At 45.8% G+C, this 21,856-nt stretch overlaps 1 pseudogene; it reads left to right on the top strand.

The window, feature by feature from the left end:
• Positions 1 to 976: 976 nt before the first annotated feature.
• LOC137760621 (acidic mammalian chitinase-like) lies at positions 977 to 16,372 on the top strand (annotated as a pseudogene).
• Positions 16,373 to 21,856: the final 5,484 nt, after the last annotated feature.

Here is a 21,856-nt window from a genome sequence, read left to right on the forward strand (position 1 = left end):
GTCATTTATATAGGGCAGTTCTTCCAGGCCGTTGTTTACCTTTGGCCAATTACCTGGTTTATTTTTCCACACCTGACCTGTCCTAGGACCCTCCCCAATGGGTGTGCGCTACTTTTTCCAAGATGGGTTCCAGCCCAGAGGCCTATGGGGGACCTTGGCATCACCTATTCTGGGGTGGTGCCCCCTCCTTTTTGACCAACAAGGAGACTTTCCGTGCATATGCAGTATCTCCCTTGCCCCAAGGATGGGAAATACGTGACCTCTTGATCTTTTACTCAAGCAGGGTTTAGCCCCTCTCTGTCCCTGCCATAACTGTTATCTTAAAGTGTCCACAGGAGGCAAAGTCCAGCTATTTACCCTGTTCCTGTTGTTATTTCCATCTCGAAGGGCAAACAGGAGGCTGGTTGTAAATATCTAGTCTAGAGCCCACCTGCCTCCTTCCTCAAGAAATGTAAACAGGAGGCTAGTTGTAAATGCCTAGCCTGGAGCCCATCTATCTCCTGCCTCAGCACCAGAATTTCTGCAGATGAAGGGGCTTAGAGGTGGCTACATGATCCGAAGGTGAGTGAGAGTGGGAGTACTAGGGGATTTATTCCTTTATGGTTGAGAAAACATCAGATGTACATACGAAAAAACAGGGGTGGCAGACGCTGCTGGAGACTAGGGGGAACTTTGTGCCCAAGGCCCCCTAAATGCTGCCCCAGAGCTCAGATCTTCTTACTATAAGGTATACATTGTTTGGGTCACCTCTCTTGTTTTCTAACTCTGGCTCAGTCCTTTGCTTCCTCAGGTTGTTGCATTCTTGAGAAGCAGAAGAGTGAAATGATTAAGAGCACAGTCAGGAGTCAGACTGCATGGATTCACATCCTGGCTTTGTCACTAACTTACTGTGTGACTTTGGCCAAGTTACTTACCCTCTCTGTGCTCCAGTCTTCTCTGTAAAATGGGGATAATAAGCGTGTCTGCTGCCGGAGATATGAGGGGTAAGTAAGGTAATATTTGCAAAGAATTTAGGCTAGTACGTGATACATCAAAAACATTAGTTGTCTGTTGTTACTTTGATTATCATGGACAGCTGTCCAACACAGTAACCTTGGCCTCGCATGGAGCCTAAGAGTCCATCAGAGGTCTATATCTTGGGCTCCAAGCCCTGAACTCTATGGATTCCTTTCTCACACCTGCTGTGAGGAGAGAACCCTTTGCTTTGCAAATATCCAGGAGTAGATTAAGGAGATTAGGGCCTTTTGTTTAGCTGAGATTGGAGAGGAACCACCTCCTCCCCGCCCCCCGCACCCCCCCCACCCCCCGCCCCGAGACAACTCCTTTCAGGAGACTTTTTAAGACTAGGAATCCCCTGCCAAAGAGGAGCCGTATGTGTGGGTTGTATGGGGTGGTGTGGGTGAGGGATGGTGGAGCAAGAGAACCCAGGTCCCAGAGGCAGGCTGTCTCTGCTTGGGTCTCAGCTCTACTTATTCTCAGTGTGACCTTAGGCAGTTTACTTAATTTCCCTTAACTCTCAGTTTCCCCAGTCTGTAAAAGGGATGACAACAATATGCCTCAAAGGGTTAATTTGAGGATTAAATGACTTAATCACCTTGCACATTGCATGTGCTGAATGAATGTTAGCTGTTATTACTATTTTCAAGACCGGGCCAATTCCAGTTAGTTAATGCCTCAAGTGCTTGGCAGTTAGTGACTAGAGGCCAACTGAGTCAAAGGCCCGGGAAGGATCAGGGGAGACGGTAGATAACAGCCATGGAAGTGCCAGCAGCCCGTCCTGCTTATATTGAAGTCTGTAGGAGCCATTCCTGTATTCTCTGTGAACCCGGATTGCCCTTAAATGGGTCTGGATTAGAAGTTCCCAAGGGTCTGGTCAGCACCTTTCAGAAGACCTTGAACACTCACCTAGCAGGTCCCTAAGCAGCAGATGTTGCCTGGAGTGCCGCCAGCAGTGCCACCCGTCCCAACTGGGATTTTAGTCAGACTCAGTGGGTGTCCTGGGGCTGGTGTCAATGCCAGAGGTAAAACCACACCTTTGCTCCTCTCATTGCCTTCTGGGGCTGAGTGACCCTGAGATGTGGTCTGGACATCTGTGATGTGGCCTCATAGTGGGCTGCCTGTAGGTGCATCTCCTTCTGTCTGGGCAGTTAGCCTGGGAGTGGAGTGGAGGGAGGGAGGCAGGTCCTAAAACATTGTGATTCTCAGTGTCTCGATCCACGGACATTTTTGCTGCTGTCTTTGCTCTGATTTTTATGGCTCCCTGGGGCCTTGTCCCAGGCCTTGCTGCTTCTGCCGTCTGAATCAAAGCCTACCTATAAATGTCTGCGTCCCGTGAATTTCCTCCATCCTCTGTAAACAGGGCAACCTTCAGTTAAACAGAAGCAAGTTTGAAAAGTGATGCTTTCTCACTCCAAACTTGGTGAAACCTCACAAACTGGTAGCCATTACCTGACATCTATTGCTACAATGGAATCAAGGAGTTGGAGGCTGGGCAGGGCTACCTACCATTGTCTGGCCAGGGATAAATCCTGGTCAAATGGCAGCCTCACTTCCCTTGTCCATACTCCTCCCCTAGAGTCCGGATGGTCTCTTTGGACATGTAGGGCCTACTGTGACCTGTAATGACTTTGAACCCTAGGCCAACCTTATACCTGTGCCAGATATACCATTTTCCTAAACGTACTTTCAGTCAATAACCTTTTAAGGCTGTTCTTACCGAGTCTCCATTGTGTCTTGGGGTTGATTGCCTAAGAAGGAAAACACAGATAAGGTTCAGAGGATAAATGGGAGCCACGTGTCCCCTGCTACCCCTTTATTCCTGGGTCAGAGGAAGGGAGCCTTGCTTGCTGAAGGGAGCCAGGTGCGGGGTGGGAAGGCCTCCAGTGCTCCCTATAAAAAGCTGTCGAGTGCCCATTCAGCCCTGGAACTCACAATGAGCACTTCCCATCAAAAAGGGGAAATTGCTGATTCTTGCCGGTGAGTCTGTCCCAGGAGGCCCAGTTGAGCTTTCAGAGTATCTGCTTTTTCTCATCCATTTATTCTACCTCCGCCCTCACTCTCTATGCTCCAAGGCTTCCTTGTCCCCTTTCTCTCTTGCAGATTCCTTGGGTTCATAACATAGTGGGGAAGGAAGGAAGGAAGAGAGGGAGAGAAAGAGGAAGGAAGGGCCCGCTAATCACCCAAGGGCTTCAGATGGGAAAGAAAATGGATAACTCTGGTGAAGCAGGACAAGGCCATTTCCCCATGTAGGGTGATGGAAGACTGGGGCTAGCCATTCTAGTTCTGATGTTCTGTGATGCTTCCTCACTGCCAGCCACTGAGCGGGACCTCAGTGCATACACTTGACCAAGGATTAATCAACTAACAGGAACAACTAGCAGAAAACTGGATGAAGCAGAGGTTTTTCTGAATGTGTACTTTGGGGATAGGTGTGAGGGTTCCAGGGAGAGAGGCAGACAAGACCTCAAAGAGCTAATGCAGTTCCTCCAGTGCTAACTCATCCCTAGAGATGACGCCGCAACTGTGGGTAGGAGCCCAACGAGAATGGTCACTGAGTCAGATAGCACAGTACATCCTGGGCACAACTGGGTAGCTTGGATGGAAATAAAATTTAGGAGCATAATTTCAGTTGAGAAGTAGAGTGAAACTCTTCTGGAAAAGTGAGTTCTAATCCTCAGTGTGAAGGGAACGGCTACCGGAGGGGGCCCTCTGCCTGCCCTCCCCTTCTCCACCTCTGGTGCCTCCTCTGCCCTTCTCCACCACTTTGGTTTATCTTTAGAGTCTGTTCATTCAACACATATGGATAGAGAGTTGACCATGTGCCAGGCACTGGGCTGGGGAGTGGGGATTCAGCGGTGTAAGCACAGTCCCTGCCCTCAGGGAGTTCATATTCTAGTGGGCAGACCAATAAACGATTAGTGCTTTCAGGGTGAAACGTGCTGTGATAGGGATAAGAAAGCACAAATCCCAAAGGAGCCTAGAGGGAGAACAGAGAGCCCAGTCCAAATGTCACCTCTCTTGGGAAGTCTTCCCTGACTTGTTTTCTATAATATCCTGTGCATATCTCAATTTTATCACTTGTCTCATTGCATTGAGCTGAGGTTTGGTTGTGCTTACAGGTTTGACTTCCCCACCAGGCTCAGAGTTCTCTGAGGGCAGGGAGCTTGTCTAGTTTTTCTTTTTGTCTTCAGAACCCAGTACTTAATATGAGTTTGTTGAACAAATAAAAACAAGTGTTCCTGGTTCCTGAACTGCTCACTATCATCTGAGCCTCTAGGTAGGTCACCGAATGCCTACATTAGCTACTTTCCCTGAAGTCATCATGTAGGGGTCCATGTTGGGAAAGGATTTATAGAGCAGAACGGGTACCAGGCCCCAGCTCTCCTTCTCCATTTACTGCCGAGTGCTGTCGCAGGTCAGCCAGGGAAAGAATGACCCTGCTACTCTCTGACCAAGATCTCTTTTCTTCTTTAGGGCTGGCCCTCCTGCTGCAGCTGGGTAAGTGCCCCATGTGAGGATGGGGAGTACCAGGGTGCGCTGGGGACAAGGGATATTAGTCAGGGCAGGGGCCATCTCTTATTTCCCTGCCATTCCAGGCACAGCAACCAAAACTGTCTGTTACTTCACCAATTGGAGCCAGTACTGTCCTGGGATTGCCCACTACATGCCTGAGAATGTGGAACCTTGTCTCTGCACACACATCATCTTTGCTTTCACTGGCATGACCAACAACCAGATCACAGCCATTGAGTGGAATGATGAGACCCTCTGTGCCAGTATCAGTGGCCTCAAGCACTAGTGAGTTCTGGGCTCAGGCTCTGGGCTGGGTTGGAGGTTTTCGCATGGGTCTTTCAGAAGTCCTTAGAGATACCAACACCAGAATGCCTAGTCTTCTGAGTCCTGTTTGCAATCACTCTCATGCCTTATTGGCAGAGCTATTGGCATCATTCTCCCTAGGAGAGGCAGGTTGCTGTCATTTGTCTGGATTATTTTCTCAGCAGAGCCTTCGCCTTGAATGCTATGTGTCCCATGGGGTGCCATCCACAAGGGACTCATTGTGAATACAGTCCCCTGGAGGTTGCCATGTTTCAGTACAGACCCACACCAACCCATGGGCTAGCTGCCAATTTAACCTGAGATGGTTCTCGTGCCAATTAAACACTTAGCACATTTACTGGGTGACTACCAATGAACTGGGTGAGCCAGACATTATGCTAGGTGCTTTTCATTTATTATTTATGTAACCCTCACAACAAACACTAGGAAGTAGGCATGTTAAAGTTTAAAAAATATTTTAAGCTTGAGGAAACTGCACTGTAGAGAGGTTAAAAACTTTCCCTAGCCCACAGAACTAGTAAGTGGCAGAACTCAGGAATGCCAGATCAGTTTATCAGATAGGTTAATTGACACTTTGGTCCAGTTGGGAATCCAGTGGGTAGGTTTTAAGATCAAGCTCACAGGACCTGGGTGCCTGCTGGGAGACACCATGGAATAGAGGAGTTAGGTTTAAATCCTGGCTCTGTTAGCCTTAGTAGCTCGGTGATCTGGAACAAATTGCTTAAGCTCTCTGAATATCATTTAAAGGTCAAAATGAGATTAATAGTTCCTGCCTATTGGGATTGTAAGGGTGACAGAAGCAATGCATGTAAAGTACCTGGCACTTGGTAGGCACTCAGTAAATAGTAGACATTTCTACTGCCTCTATTCCTTGTTCTTTCCTTTAAGAGTCTCAGACTTTCAGCTTTCTGGCCTAGTGTATCCTGGCAGCTCCAGCCCCTCTACCATCTGTGCTAAGGGACTACTTTTATGTTCTTCCATCCTCCCTAGGATGCCCTGCCTTGTCTTCCCCTGAAGCTTCCTGTTGAACCAGGATCCACCAGCCCACTGGCAAGGCCAGGAACAGGAACCTGTTCAATGAGCATTTATACTGTGTCCTGGAGGTACCCAGAGTAAGACAGTACTTTGCTCCTACAGAGAGCTCTGCTCCCAGTGCGAGATCAGAGACTGGTAATGGGGCAGGCCTGGCGCTGCTCAGGTGTGGGATACGAGGGTGGAGAGACTGACCAGCAGATGACATCTCCTTGCCTGTGGAATTTTATTTACATTGGGATCTTTCTATCTCCAGCAACAGGGAACTGAAACCCTGCCATCTGTTGGGGGCTGGAACTTTGGAACCCAGGGGTAAGACTTTGCATTCACAGAGGAATCGCTCTCAGATTACTCAGTCTCTTCCAAACTCCAAGGGCTCTGAATTCTCTGAAGTGGGTGGCCTCTGGCTTCAGATATCAGTTTAGATATCCTATTACCTTCTGGTCAGAGCTCTCTTTGAAGTCTGTCCTTCCTTTATCACAGCTCTTACCATGCTGTATTTTAACTGCTTATCTACTTATCTATACCTTCCTCTATAGGAGCTCCTCCAGGGCAGAAACTCTATTGTATTCACCACTATACCCCAGCACTACCAAATGTCAAATGAATGTCTGAATAACTGAATATGCATCTGGACAAATAGGAGGCTAAGTGACAAGACAGAGGACCCAGAAACTTAGGCCACTATTGTTTCCTCCTGTGTCCCCCCACCCCACCCCTACCCCAGCCCCAAGTGCCGCATAATAGAATCCTGCCCTTGAGAGAGTCCATGTTGAAGCCATCACTGCCACTAAAATCATAATGACTTGCTGACTCCAGATTCAACATGGTGGCCACTGCTGAGAACCGCCAGACCTTCATCCAGTCAGCCATATGGTTTCAGAGGAAGTACAACTTCCATGGGCTGGACATTGATTGGGAGTATCCTGGCAACCGTGGCAGCCCAGCTGACACCAAGCAGCTCTTCACTGTCCTGGTGAAGGTGACTCACCTTCCCTGTGTCCAAAGAACATAGGATCTGGTCCACAATGGACTGGGGAGAAGACCTCTATATGATGAGGGGGTCTGAGAGAGGCTAATACACCTGAGGGTGTGAATCTCAGCTCTTCTGGCTCAAAGCCTGATTTCTTTAGTGTAAGATCAGATTTTTCTTTCAGGGAAAACTTGCAGGGCCAAGTTATAGAGACTAGTGTAGGGGTGCATGAAAGTTAATTTATTTACAGTAAGAAATCTGCCAATGAGTCTGAAACATTCATGTTCTAAGCACAGCTATGGGAAGTCAAATAGTCCTCAAACAGGTCCTTCCTTGGGAGGCAGCATGTAGGGCAAGGTGAGCTAGTTACAGACTGAGATGTGCAATGGCCCCTCACTCTGGTAAGTAGAAGCAGATGTCTCCAGCGAAGGGGTACTCCTGCCACCAGGGCCAGACATAAAGTTGTTGGGCCAGAGTGTCCTCTCCCCTGGGCAGCTTGATTGAGCACCAATGATTGCGTCATTCCTCTTATTTCCTCTTCTTCCATGATTGATTTTTCCAATTGTTAGATTTAATCATATATAGTCTGTAGAGCTAAGAGCCAATTTTTTTGGTCCATATATAAGCTTTCTTTTTTTATTTTTCTGCTCTGGACATTATTTGTGACTCTTAGAGGGTCACCAAATTTCCCTCAGTACAAGTTTTGGGGAGACAACTCATTGTTGTTCCCAGAGACCAACAACAGTTTTTTTTTGTTTTTTTTTTAATTTATTTTTATTTTTGGCTCTGTTGGGTCTTCGTTTCTGTGCGAGGGCTTTTTCTAGTTGCGGCGAGCGGGGGCCACTCTTCACCGCGGTGCGCGGGCCTCTCACTATCGCGGCCTCTCTTGTTGTGGAGCACAGGCTCCAGACGCGCAGGCTCAGTAGTTGTGGCTCACGGGCCCAGTTGCTCCGCGGCATGTGGGATCTTCCCAGACCAGGGCTCGAATCCGTGTCCCCTGCATTGGCAGGCAGACTCTCAACCACTGCGCCACCAGGGAAGCCCCCTAACAACAGTTTTTGAAGCAAAGAACTCTAAGCTGAACACTTTTCAGCTTTCTTTGTAAGAATCATGACCTCGTCAAATGTTCATTGGTCCTTGCAGCCTGAGTCCAGTGTCCTCTGTTTCACAGGAAATGTATGAGGCTTTTGAGCACGAAGCCACCCAGAGCAACAAGCCTAGTTTGTTGATTTCTGCTGCTGTGTCAGCTGGCAAAGGTACCATTGAAACTGCCTACCAGATCCCCGAGATGTCAAAGTAAGTAAACCCCAAGCCCAGGAGCCCAAGTTCAGAGCTAAGTAACTCTGAGACCTGCCCCACAGATTAGCCACTGCACAGGTACCTTGGAGAGAGAGGGCTCTGTCCCAAAAGAATAAGATGACCTCAAAGCCTGAGAGAGAGACATGGGAAGCCAGGCAAAATTCTCAATGATAAAAGGCTATTTGGAAAAGGTTAGTTGAGTTTCAAACTTCTACAAGACCTGAAGGTCTGAGTGCAGCCAGATATTGATTATGGATTGTGTGCCTTCTATACATCAATTTTTCAAATAAAGGTGAGAGAGAATGAAAGAAAGAACAATAAAGCATATTCCCTCATGATGTAATTACAAACAACACATTCAGTAGGGACTAGGAGCTTTAGGGGGAGTGGGATGGAGAGTATGATTTCCTTTGGATTATTTTTCTTCTCTTGTATCCTACCCTCAACAATCCAAGGTACATGGACCTCATCAACATGATGACCTATGACCTCAGGGGCTCCTGGGATGGCTTCACAGGAGAGGACAGCCCCCTGTTTGCAGAACCCAATGACAAGGGAGACTACAAATACTTCAATGTGGTGAGTAAGGATTTGGGACAGCTAATTCTGATGGATATTTTCAAAGCATGTCATGGGATCCCTGGCTAAGGACCAAAAGGGAGGCTGAGGAAGCTTGATGGACAAGATAAAGATGGTGATCTTTTTTAACCCAGTTCATGTTGCCTGCTTCCTTTTTCATATGATTAATTGTACCCATTCATCTTTCACACCAAAGGAAGCAGAATAGTGGCTTGGGATAATCCCAAACATTGAAAAAATAATTTAACTATCATTGTCATTGATTCTAGGAGCACATTTCATGATCTATCTTGCCCCTAATCTTCCTCACCTTCCTTCTACTTTCTCCCTATCCCATAAGATTTATCTTCTTAACTTGTATGGCATAGGCAGCTGTAATAATAAATCTTCTTAATGATTAGTAGGTGTGTAAGTTGGCTAGATGTGATTTCAGTGTAGAATGCAACCAGAGATATAAAAATTGGCATGGAGAAGTCTCCCAGGGGCATACCCCATGCTCAAACAATTCTGAGCTGCTATATTTCACAAGTTGGGAAAACAAGAGGATGCATAGCTGAACTCCAGTCCCATCCCAAATGCCAAGTCCAGTATGAGGGGAAGGAGGATAGTGGAACATTTTGTTCCCAGTTGACACTGGGCCCTGCTACCTAAGTACTATACCTCTTGACTGAGGCTGCCTCTAACACCCAGTTCCAGAAGGGAGGGTATCCCTTTCCTTTCTGTGAGGTTGGGCTGTGGAATGGTCTGGACTGCAGGCTATATCTGAAGTGGCCAGGAAACTGGGTAGAAAATGTTGGCTATTCCACAGGCCTCTGGGCACATACTCAGCTGCTTTTTAGTACAGTAATATGTTCTTTACCTTGCCTCTAGGATTATGCAATGAACTACTGGAAGAATCAAGGTGCCCCTGCTGAGGAGCTGATGGTGAGCTTTGGGGCTTATGCCAGTACCTTCACTCTCACTAACCCTGCCAGCCATGGCCTGGATGCTCCCACCTCTGGCCCTGGGACTGCCGGGTCCTACACTCAGGAGACTGGGAGTCTTGCCTACTTTGAGGTAATGTCCCAGAGGGCTGGAGGAGCAGAGAGATTCACTTTCTGTTCTAAAGGATCATAGTTACTTCCAAAGGGAAATAATTTATACTCTGATTTCTAATACAGGGTACCCTATTGTTGCCAGCTCCGAGTGTATGTGGTAAGGAGGGAAGGGTAGAATGAACTATTGATAAAACATCTTAAATTTTAACCTTTTGGAGTAAATGTGCATCTTTCATGCTAGTAGTGGTTAACATTTACCGAGTCCAAATGGATAGCCAGGCTCTGTTCTCAGTGATTTTTATATATCATCCTATTTAACCCTCACAACAGTGAGGTGCTGATTTTACCCTTTTACACAAGAAGACACAGAGGCACAGAGGGATTAAGAAACTTGCTCAAGGGCACAGAACCTGTAAGTGGCAGAGCTAAGATTCAAACTAAAGTTGTCTAGCACCAGAATCTCAGACCCTAAACATTATGTGTTATCACCCCCTTGTTGGCTCTTGGCTCTTGTGGCAAAAATTCTTTCAAATAAGAGAAACAGGAAAACTCATTTCAAAGGGAAACTGGGGCACAAGGCACAAAGAAGCTGCCCTGTCCCTTGTCTCACAGATGGGTATTGGCAGACCCAGGACTGGGATTCAGGTCTCGTCTTTCCAGCCAGTGCCCTTTCCACTGTGCCACACATAAGAGGGAAAGCAGGGGAGCTGGGGTGAAACTGGAACCATGAGCTCTTATTTCCAGCAAAGAGAGGTGGGGAGAAGAGTGTCTTCCAGAAAATAAAGGGAGGGAAGAAGGAGATGTGAGCCAAACACAGGCAGGTGCATCTGAGCCGTGATTTGTTCTCCTGCCCCAGGTCTGCTCCTTCTTGAAAGGAGCCACTGAGGTGTGGAACGCTCCCCAGGAGGTGCCCTATGCCCACAAGGGGAATCAGTGGATTGGACATGCCAACCCCAAGAGCTTCACCCTCAAGGTAAGGCCCTCCACACCCTTCCTTCTGCACAGTTGGGAGAGGTAGGGAACCTGCCCTCCAAGTGCATTTGAATTATAAGAAAACACCTAAGAGAGGTAAGGCAAGACCCAGGGTGGCTCTCAAGGCTGCTGGTGGCCCAGCTGCAGAGCTCGGTGGTTGGAACAGCCCCTCTGCTTCCGGGTAGTTGCAGCTGGTTCCTTCCTTCCCTCAGCTCCTGCGTCTTCCCGTCCCCGGCCCCCACGCCCACTCCTGGAGACTCCCTTTTGGCCCCTTTCCCTGCTCTGCTCTGCTCCTGATCCAGCGCTCTGATTCGTGCTTCCTGAATTAGGCACTCTTTCCACCCCGAGGGCCATGGTGTAGATCAGAGTTTCTTCCTCTCCTTTGCTCCTCTCCTGCATACAGTAACTTCATACAGGAGGAACCCAAATCGGGAGGCAAGAGATCCTTGGAGCCATTAGGCTTCTGCCCACTGGCCTTCACATGCTCACATCTGGGTGGTTACTATTTACCAGCCCCAAAGCCCTTCACCCTATACCTCCCCATCAGGAGCCCTGTCTCTCTGCCCAGACACTTGCCAGGTGAAGGGCCCTGTATCTCTTTTGACATCACAACCCACCCAAGCTCCAACTCAGACAAACCTTCTCAGAAGGTGGTTGGTGATAACAGAGAGCAGGGGAGAGACTCATTCTCCCAGACTCGGTAGTCCTAAGATCTCTCCTTGTCTACAAATATGTCCATGAGTCCCTCAAAGTCTCTGTGGGAAAGCCACTCTCCCGTTCCCTCCTTTCCATGACTGGATCATGGCCTTCCCCGTCATCCTGCTGGAGCCACTCCCTGCGCTTGTGCAAGGACATCCCACAGTGCCCCCGATTCTCTCCCACAGGGTGAGTGGCTGCTGAAGAACAAGTTGGGGGTCCATGGCCTGGAACATTGGCTTGGTTGACTTCACGGGCACTCTCTGTGGACAAGGCAAATACCCTTTCATGCATGCCCTCAAGTCTGCACTCAGCATCTTCACTCCCGGTAAGTAGTGAAGCACCACCTACCAGCCACGAGGTAACAAACTACATATTAAGGAGGAAGAAAAGACTATCCAGAGCTCCTCCCAGTCTGGCCTCAAAGAAAGCCTCCTTCAGATCTTCCACCTGTCCTAGCATGTCCACGGGGAACTGGCATTTGGGACCCAGAAAGAGAGACTCAGGTGGCTGCTAGGGGACAGCCCCTGAGTGAGAGAGAAAGGCCTATCCCTGTTCCTGAGGGCTTTCCTTGTAGAGCTGTTCAAGGAGCTCCTGGAGAACATTCCGGAGCCTGGGTAGAGAGAGGACCACAAATGCCTTGTTCCTGTTCCCGTCTGCCCATCTCCAGCCTTTAGGAACTTTGTGGAGCAGAGAAGACAAGGCAAAGGAGGGATGGCAAAGTTAGGTGGTGAGGAAAGGGATGGGAGAAGGAGAACCCTGAAGGGGTCCAGCTTGCCCATTCCCTGAAGTGAGGAGCAGAATTACGATTGGCCTCAGCACACAGTTTTGCTCCAGATCCAAAGGCTTGGGCAAGTGCAGAAAGCAGAAGGGGCCAGGAAGACATGTGGACAACCAGTGCTGACTGCTGGACCATGTCAATTCTGCTGGTTCTTTCAGATTTCAAGTTATCCTCACAGGTGCTCTTGGAGACAGGTGTAATTAGTCTATTTAAACATAAAAACTAGGGAGGGAGAAACAGGGAGGTATCAGTCAAAGGGTGCAAGTTTCAGTTTTACAACATAAATAAATCCTAGAGATCTACTGTACAACATAGTGCCTGTAGTTAACAATACTATATTGTATACTTAAAAATTTGCTAGAAGGGTAGATCTTGTGTTCTTATCACAAAAAATAATAATAAATAAAGAGGACAGGAGGAGACTTTTGGAGGTGATGGGTATGTTTACGGCATTGATTGTGATAATCACAATGTGTACTTATCTCCAAACCCATCAAGTTGTATGTAAACACTTTGTATGTCAATCATACCTAATAAAGTGGTTTAAAAAAGCAAGACAACAGTGTAGTAGGCATAGCACAGGCTCTGAACTCAAGGTAGAACTGGTTTTGAATCCCAGTTCTCACCTTAGCTGACATGAATAAAATGATCTTTAAAATTCTTCCACTTCATAGGATTTTGGAACATAGTATTTGGGCAAGCATTTAGGTGATAAAGGTGATAAATAAACATTATTTTCCTCTTAAAAATAAAATAAAAACAGAGCTAATTATTGTGTAGCACTTACTATTTTATATAGCATACACATGGGAAAATGCTTTACGTAATAATTCTAAGAGATAGTACTAGTATTCCATCATTTAAGGGAGGAAATTGAGGCTCAGAGAAGTTAGTGACTTGTTTGTGGTCACATAGCTCATGGCAGAGCTGGGCTGTGAACTTGGGTATCACTGATTCAGGCCCAGAGCATTTAACCACTGGTTCAGATAAGATGAGGAACCCCCAGTGACACTACAGACACAACACTCGTGCTGGGAAAGTAGTCCACCCCAGAACCTATGGGGCCCTTTTCTTACTCTCTCAGGTTGCAGAGTGCCCACCTCTACCGTGGGCTCCCCCACCAACACTGTGGCTCCTGGGAGTGGCAACGCTGGCGAGAGTGGATTCTGTGCCGGAAAGTCCAACGGTCTCTATCCCAGCCCCACCAGCAAGTGCGCCTTCTACAACTGCATGGATGGACGTACCTACAAGGAGGCTTGTCAGACAGGCTTGGTCTTTGACACCAGCTGCTCTTGCTGTAACTGGACTTAAGCCATCTGCTTGTGGGGTCCATTGGGGACTGTAGGACAGAAGGATGATTAAATGGAAGTTTTGCCTCAGACTACCAAGTTGTCTACTTTGATTTGTAAATCTATGTGATACTCCCCTGTGTGTAAAAGAGAAGCCTTACCTTCTTGCTTCCTAGAGGTCTCCAGAGGTTGCGGCCGGGAGACAAGGATGGGTAGTGGCTGGGACCTCTCTGAGCATCTCCGTGAGAAGTTCTGGTGTTGTGGGCTCCTCCTGAGGTAGAAGGGGAGAGGAAATGGGAGGCTTTAGGGTCAAGAGAGATGAAGGGAGATTTGATCTCTCATTTCGTTCTTTCCCACAAATATGCCTCCAAAGTGACTTGCAGAAGGACCTAGAAAAGTGGTAGGACTCAGAACACAATTTACTGCATCACCTCCTTCAGGAACTCTTCCTTTACCAGGTTAACTCATCTCCCAACTCCAGGGCTAAACAGCCCAAGCAAACCATACTTGTTTGAAGACAGAGCATGAGGGCCACCTGTAGGATGGTCCACACACTCCACTCCCACACCTGTGAGGCTAGAGACAAAGGCCATCGGCACAACTGCAAAATTAGCTAACTTAAAAAAAGATTAGTTCATTTTCATCTTTATTGCCACACTACACCTGAATGTACCCTCAATTCCCTCAGAGAAGGTACCAAGAAAATGGAAAGAAAAGGCACCTTACAGCAGGGGTGGGAGGTCTCGCTCCTACCATCTCCAGGACAGCATGGCCCCCGCTCTGAAGAAGCTGAGGAAGCGTGCAGCTCACCGAGCAAGGAATTGCTTCCACACTAATCAGCTCGTTTAGGAGCTCAGGGAAGACTGGGTCTGGAGATTATGCTATTTTGACAAAACCAATACAAACAACAAGCAGAAGTTAATTTCTTTCCCTCTCATCTCATCAGCTGGAATATGAGCAGGGTTTCTACCCATTTCAGTTTGCCTGGGATAGTCCTGGTTTTTAACTATTGTCTCAGCTTCCCATTCATTTAGCAATTGTACTGGTTTAAGAATCTTATTAAAAGGTTTTTTGTTTTTTTTTTTTACTAGTTGTATCAAAGTTACCTGGAATGGATTTGACACACCTCTACTTTATACTACTTCTAATTTCTGCCATGGTCTGTACACAGCATTCTTACTTTAACACATGGTTAAATCTAAACGTTCACTGGTAATAACCCATGTCTCTTTTTCTGATTCTTTTCCGACAAATCTTAAATTATAGCCTCTTGCGACTGCCTGCAGATGCTCACTGAGAAACGGACGTGTGCTTGGATGGAAGTGGCTAAGGACAGCTATCTCCTCTTGGTCTGCAGGGCTGATGGGGGAGGTATTGACACTGCTGCTCCTTGGTGGGCCACCCACTGTGTTGTGGCCTGGACCACGGCCTGCAAGAATCACAAAGTCATCAGGCCACCAAGAGTGGGATCAGTGGGAAATGTGGGAAAATATAGGTTAGAATTATGTGTAATATGAACAGGGAAATAGAAACCAAGCAATCGGACCATTGAACTTATAAAGAGTAGTCTGAATGCTCTTGCTACAGGGTTTGTCATTTATTGTGTGGCGTAAATCTACAACCACTTATTTTATTGTCTGACAACCCTTTCTATTTTTCAAGTAAATGCTTTTGTCACCAATAAGCTATATACAATTAAAGTGACTTTATAATGAAAGATTAAGTACTGAATTTCCATTTTCCAAAAAATTTGAGCTGAATGTATAACTTGCGTAAGATGTTAGTTGACATTCACTATAATAATAATTTTCTGAGAGAGACCTCAGAAGAAACCAACCCAGCAGACACCTTGATCTCAGATTTCCAGCCTCTAGAACTGTGAGGAAATAAATTTCTGTTCTGTTATGGCAGCCCTAGCAAAGTAACACCAAAGGTATCAGCATCTTTGAAATGATTAACCATGAAAAGCAATTTTGAAGAAGATTTCAGGCAACATTATAAAAAAAATTTTTAAATAGTAAAACCACATTGAAAAAACTTTATTCTTCAGAAAAATGCCAGTGACACCTTATTAGAAATATGGCTAAGAAATTGATTGAAGTTTGTGAATATGTAGCAAGAATAATTATTCAGAATTTAAAATTTTGATTTACTGTGCATATATATATTTACTTTATAGAAAAATAAATTTTTGAAAAAAATTTTAACAGAACTATTGGGTAAGTCCATTTGTACAACATAACATCAATCAAAAATAAACATTTCAAAAATTACATATTTCTAATGCCCCTTTCACTCAAACGTGTCTGGGTTTGGATGATAAATTATGTGAAAGGACTCAGAATTGTTGATCAGATATTCCATTATATACTGAATGTCCTCATACATCCGCAGAAAAGAAGACCCCAGATTTGCACAAAGTGCTGACCCAGCCATTTTGTAAACTAACTACAAAGAGAAAACTTGAACTTAATTTCTTGTGTATTTGACATATTTCAGAGCCATTACAGCATCTCTGGCCCACGGTTTCCCCATCTCCCTGTGATCCCCGTGGCTTGCACTTTAGCCATTTGCACATGTGTCTGGATTGCTGTCTTTATCCTGAGAGTCCACACACCCTCATGGCTCCTTATCTCATTGCCCTGGCTCTGCCAAGAAGGAAGTCACCCTCCGTATTCCCCCAGTCCTCGCTCCAAGTTCCTTCCTGCTGCTTTATTTATTTAACCAACATTTATATAGCACGCTATGAACAGCCCTGTCCTCAGCACTCTAATAAACATCAACTCACTGGATTTTCATTAGGACCCCCTGTGGTAGTCATGGTGATTATTCCCACTTTACAGGACACCTGCACGGAGAGGCTGAGAGACTGGCCTAAAGTCAAAGGGCTGGAAAATGCATTTCAAAACTGGTAGTGTGGCTTCCGTGTCCGTGATCTTAACCCACACTCCGTGCTGCCCTTTGGCCCATCCACACCGGGAGGCCACTCCTCATTTACAGCCCGGGCTCCAGTCTTCGGATCATACTCAGAACTGAGGGGAAAGTGAAGTGGAGCGGGTCAGGGGGCAGTACCCAGTGTTTTAGGACCCGCTCCTCTGACTTCAGCACACCCCATCCAGGAAAATGAGTCATGCTGCCCCTGACTGATCGCCCTCCCGGCGGGGCAGGGACCTCGAAGGGGGAGCGGGGTGGTTGGAGTATGCTAGCAGGTGGTGACCCAACCCGCGGGGCTGTCCTTGAGCCATCTCGCCAGGAGCCACCAGCAGCCTCATCACTTGCGCGGAATGATCCGCCCCGCGTGCGGGGCCGCGACAGCGACCGTCCCTCTTTTCCCTCCCGCCGGGGCACTGGATCCCAGCCAGAGCGACCCCAAGCCGCTTCCCCCTGGCGAGCGCACTTGCTGGCGCCTCGGCACTCTGTCCCCTCTTCTACCCGCGTCCCCTCCCCCCATCTTCCACGCCCCCTCCCCCCTCCCTCGCGAGGGTTGTCGAGCTCAGAGCAGAGGTTAAGGGCAGGGGAGCCAAAATCTCTTAGGGTGATGAAGAGAGCCGGTTTGCTGTCACGGCTGGACTGGACGGGACGCCACAGGGTGGAGTGAGCCCAATGAGGAAATCCCCATCCCTGTTCCTGGAAGGAGACAATAGAAGGTCAAGTGACAGAGCGCTGGAGGTGTCAGTGATCTACACCTCCTGCACTTCACAATTCTCATTGCTAAAGACTGACATTTTCTTTTTTTTTTTCAGAACCTCTGTAGGGGCGTCCTGAGTTGGCTTGAGCTGTCAAGGCCAGGATCCAAGGCTGGATTCTTGGCTGGAAGGAGCACCCCATGTTGGGTTCTGCCCCAGGGAAATCATCAGGGAAGTGAGGACCCTCTCAAGCGCAGGCCGCCTGGACTCCTAAGGCCGCTTGGCGCTGGCTGCTGGAGTTCCCTTCCCACCAGCCGACCTGAGCCACCACAGTCTAGCCAGGCGCGGTCACCACCATTCCCAGCAACAAGGAGCAGGTGGGCCATGCCCTGGGTCTTTAAAACCTCCTGGCTGGAAGCTCTGAGAGCCCAGATGGGAGGCAGGCAAGTCTGTGGGACCAGGTGCCCAGACCTTGCCCATTATTCCTACACGTTGACACTCACCTGCTCCACTCTTGTCCTGCTGTCTCTAGTTCCTCACTCCATCACCATTTTTTTTTTTTTTCAGACATCACTATCAGAGTTATCATTTGGATCTGACAGGTTGCTGCAGCATTTCGCAAAACATGTTCTAAATAACACCAGCGTTTTGCAAGCTGGTAATAAATTAAACATGTTTGGGAAATGTATCCTATGTTCATACTATGTGTGGGCCACAAATTTTATTCTACACTTCTGGTAGCCAGTAAAAAATAGGAAAAGAAATTAGTTACACAATATATAATATCCAGAAGATCAGAACAGACCAACAAGACAAATCCAACTAGTTTAGATTCTAAGAGCAGAAATAGACTTCTCCCCAGGATTTTCATAAAGAGGACACTGTATAATGTGAGGATGAACATCCTCCCAGTACACACAAGGCATATTTTGTAGGTGGATGCTCCCTATAGCATCCCTCAAAAGAAAGGGAAGGCCTAAGTCCAAAATGCAGTCAATCAAAGCAAAACTCTGGGGAGCCTATAACATAAGAGCCAAATCTGAGTTCTCTGCTGGGCTCTCTAGAGCTGGGCTGTCCAAAACAGTAGCCACCAGTTACAAGTGGCTACTGAGCACCTGAAACATGGCTCATCCAAACTGAAATGTATATTTAAGTGTGAAATACACACCAGGTTTTGAAGACTCACTAAAGGGAAAAAAAGTAAATTATCTCAATAACTTTTATATAAATTGTATAAATGAGTAGTCACGTGATGAAATGTTATTATAGATAAATTAGATTAAATAAAATATTATTAAATTAACTTCACCGGTTTTCTAAATGTAGCTGTTAAAAATTTTAGAGTTATATATTTCTACTTAACACAGCTGCAGTGTTACTTAAACTATATACCATATAAAACTATATATAAACTATAAATATCAAGTATGCATGACAAAAAGATTCCATATTTAATAATTTGGGAAACACTGTCTACAGTATCCCCTTCTTGGTGTGTTCTGTAGGACAGTAATGTGGAAAACTTGGGAAAAAATTTCATGCATTAAACGTATTTGGGAAATGCCAGGTTAAGCATGGAGGACTTCTTGGGGCTTTCAATACCACGAGAATTGTGATTTTCCAAGAGATGCTTCTCAGATGCAGCATTTTCCCAACATCTTCGACCAAAGAACTCCTTTTATCATGAACACAGCACTCACTGACATAACTCTGAAGGGCAGTTTAGGGAACACTGGCCTAGAGGATAAGTCTCACAGGACTTACCTTGGTCCCTAAAGCTCTTGTGTGGCTTGCGGTTTGGCTCCAAAGTCTTTTTTCTTGCTATTTCCTCCAGTTAATATCTAATATCTAATATTTTCACTAGATTTCAAGTCTTCACCCCAGACTTAATGAATCAGACCCTTTGAGACTACCCTTTTTATATCAATTAACTTTTGCTGCATGATAAACCTCCCCCAAATACAGTGGCTTATAATAGTGATAAGCCACTAATAATTTTGCATGCTATGCCATGGATGAACTTTGCTGAGTGAAATAAACCCATCACAAAATGACAAATACTATATGATTCTACTTACAGGAGGTATCTAGAGTAGTCACAAGCATGGATACAGAAAGTAGATGGTGCTTACTGGGAAATGGGGAGTTGTTGTTCAGTAGGTATAGAGTTTCAGCTTAGGATGAAGAAAAAGTTCTAGAGAGCTGTTACACAACAATGTGATTATAGTAAACACTACTGAACTGGACCCTTAAAAATGGTTAAGAAGATAAATGTTACAGCATGTGTTTTCTATCACAATTAAAAACATTTAAATTAAAAAAAAAACAGCAACAATAAATTTAGTTTGCAATTCTGTAGATCAGCAATTTGCGCTAGGATGAGCTGGGCACTCCTTCTACTGGTCTTGGCTGGGCTGAAGCATGCCTCTATGGTCAACTGACAGTCAACTGGCTGACACTGCTCCTGGGGTCGCCTGGCTCTCAGCTAGGGCCATTAGGGTGGCTGGCCCCATGCTTCTTGTCCTCCCTGAGGCTCACTCTGCTCACATGGCAGTCTCAGCATTCTAAGACTGTGAGAGCAAAAGCCGCACAGCTTCTTCAAAACTAGACCAGGAACTCACACAATGTCATGCCTCTTGCTGCTTTCTATCAGAGCAAATAACAAGGCCAGCTCAGGTGCAAAGAGTGGGGTAAGTATCTCTATCTCCTGATGCAAAGAGCTAAAAAGCAGCGTGACTATTTTTACAATGGTCCACACATGTCCTGTAGTCCCATTTTCCAGAACAATCCACTATGATCGGTTTCTTATCTTTGATATGTACAGAAGCATACTTTTTTTTTTTTTTTAATGAGGCTACCTTCCTGTTTATTTTATATAATGTACAGCCAAACATAGTGTATAAACTTTTACTTGATATAATAAAATTTCCTATTTCAGCACAATGTCAGAAGCAGACTATTTTGTACTTCACTTTTTTCACTTTCTCAGACACATATCATCAGCAGATCAGAGCTATTTTATTTTTTTAATGGTGAATTTTTTTTTTAAGATTTTTTTTTTTTTAAATGAAAGCTTCTTTATTTATTTATTTATTTTTGGCTGTGTTGGGTCTTCATTTCTGTGCGAGGGCTTTCTCTAGTTGCGGCAAGCGGGGGCCACTCTTCATCGCGGTGTGTGGGCCTCTCACTGTCGTGGCCTCTCTTGTTGTGGAGCACAGGCTCCAGGCGCGCAGGCTCAGTAGTTGTGGCTCACGGGCCTAGTTGCCCCGCGGCATGTAGGATCTTCCCAGACCAGGGCTCGAACCCGTGTCGCCTGCATTGGTAGGCAGATTCTCAACCACTGCGCCACCAGGGAAGCCCTTTAGTGGTGAATTTTTGCATTATCACATTGCTAGGCTTCCCTTGCCCCCTGTCTCTCCATTGTCTTTATTGTATCTCAATACTAAATGCAGGATATTTTCAATACGATCTTTTCCAAATACATTTTTTGAGTCCTTCCACCTACCTCTGACCATTTTCTCTGGAATCTTTAACCCCAGGTGCATAGCTGCCCACTCCTCAAGCTGAACTCCTTTTTGTTGGGCTCTAGTGGTTGCTCTGGACCAACTTGTCCTGTAGCACTTAATTCACCAGATCATAATTTTCCACTTACTTACCTATCTGTACCAGTGATGGTGAGCCCTGTGTCTTGTTTACTCATACGGCCCAGCATCCTCATGGTACCTGGCACAATGCAGGCATTCACTAGGTCATTATTAAATAAATAAATGAACATTAATGAATAAATAGTTCAATGCAGGTGCATTCCCATGGTTTTTTACTGTGAGTACGGTATCTGTCCACAAGGTTATAAGGGATGGGAACTGTACCTCCTCCCTTTATTTCTTCCAACTTGTGACTCACATTTTACTGGAAGAATGCCTTCTTTTAATACCTCTACCCTGGTTTCCTATATGCACATTACTATGGCAACACTCTCAGATTTCTGTGTACACACCTATGAGTACCACTTGTTAGATTCTGCCTCTTTATCAGAGTATTTCTTCTTTGTGTGTGCTTTAAGTGATGGGAACTCTCTGGAAACAAGGGCCCCTACCCTCCTCACTCCTTCTTGTGCACTTGAAAAGAATGATTGTGCAACTGTGGATACAGTGTTTTATGTATGTCAATTAGGTCAAATTTATTAATCATCTTCTCAGATCTAGACACTTACTAACTGTTCTTTTTCTTCTTACTGTGGAGAGGTACTTTTAAATCTCCCACTGTGATCTTGAACTTGTCTGTTTCTCCTTTCAATTTTGTCAATTTACATATTATAGAGACTTTGAATTTTGATATCTTCTTGTTGGATCAACCTCTTATTATTACAAAATGCCCTTCTTTATCTTGAGGAATACTTCTTATCTTAAAATCTGCTTTGTCTAATATCAGTATAGCTACACCAACTTTCTTTTGGCTAGTGTTTACATGGTATATTTTTCCCATCCTTTTACTTCAATCTTGCTGTAGCTTTGTGGTATGTATCTTGTAAGCAGCATACACTTAAGCAGCTTTTAAACAAGAAAATAGATTGCCAATCTTTGACTTATGCCTAGAGTATTTAGCCCATTTATCTTTACTGTAAGTACTAGTATATTTAGGTTTAAATCTACAATCCTTTTTTTTTTTTTTTTTTTCACTGCTCCAGTCAACTAAAGGGAAACTTTATTGAGACCCCCAGGGCCACGGGGATACGA

This window comes from Eschrichtius robustus, chromosome 3 (genome assembly GCF_028021215.1).
Source record: "Eschrichtius robustus isolate mEscRob2 chromosome 3, mEscRob2.pri, whole genome shotgun sequence".
NCBI lineage: Eukaryota > Metazoa > Chordata > Mammalia > Artiodactyla > Eschrichtiidae > Eschrichtius > Eschrichtius robustus.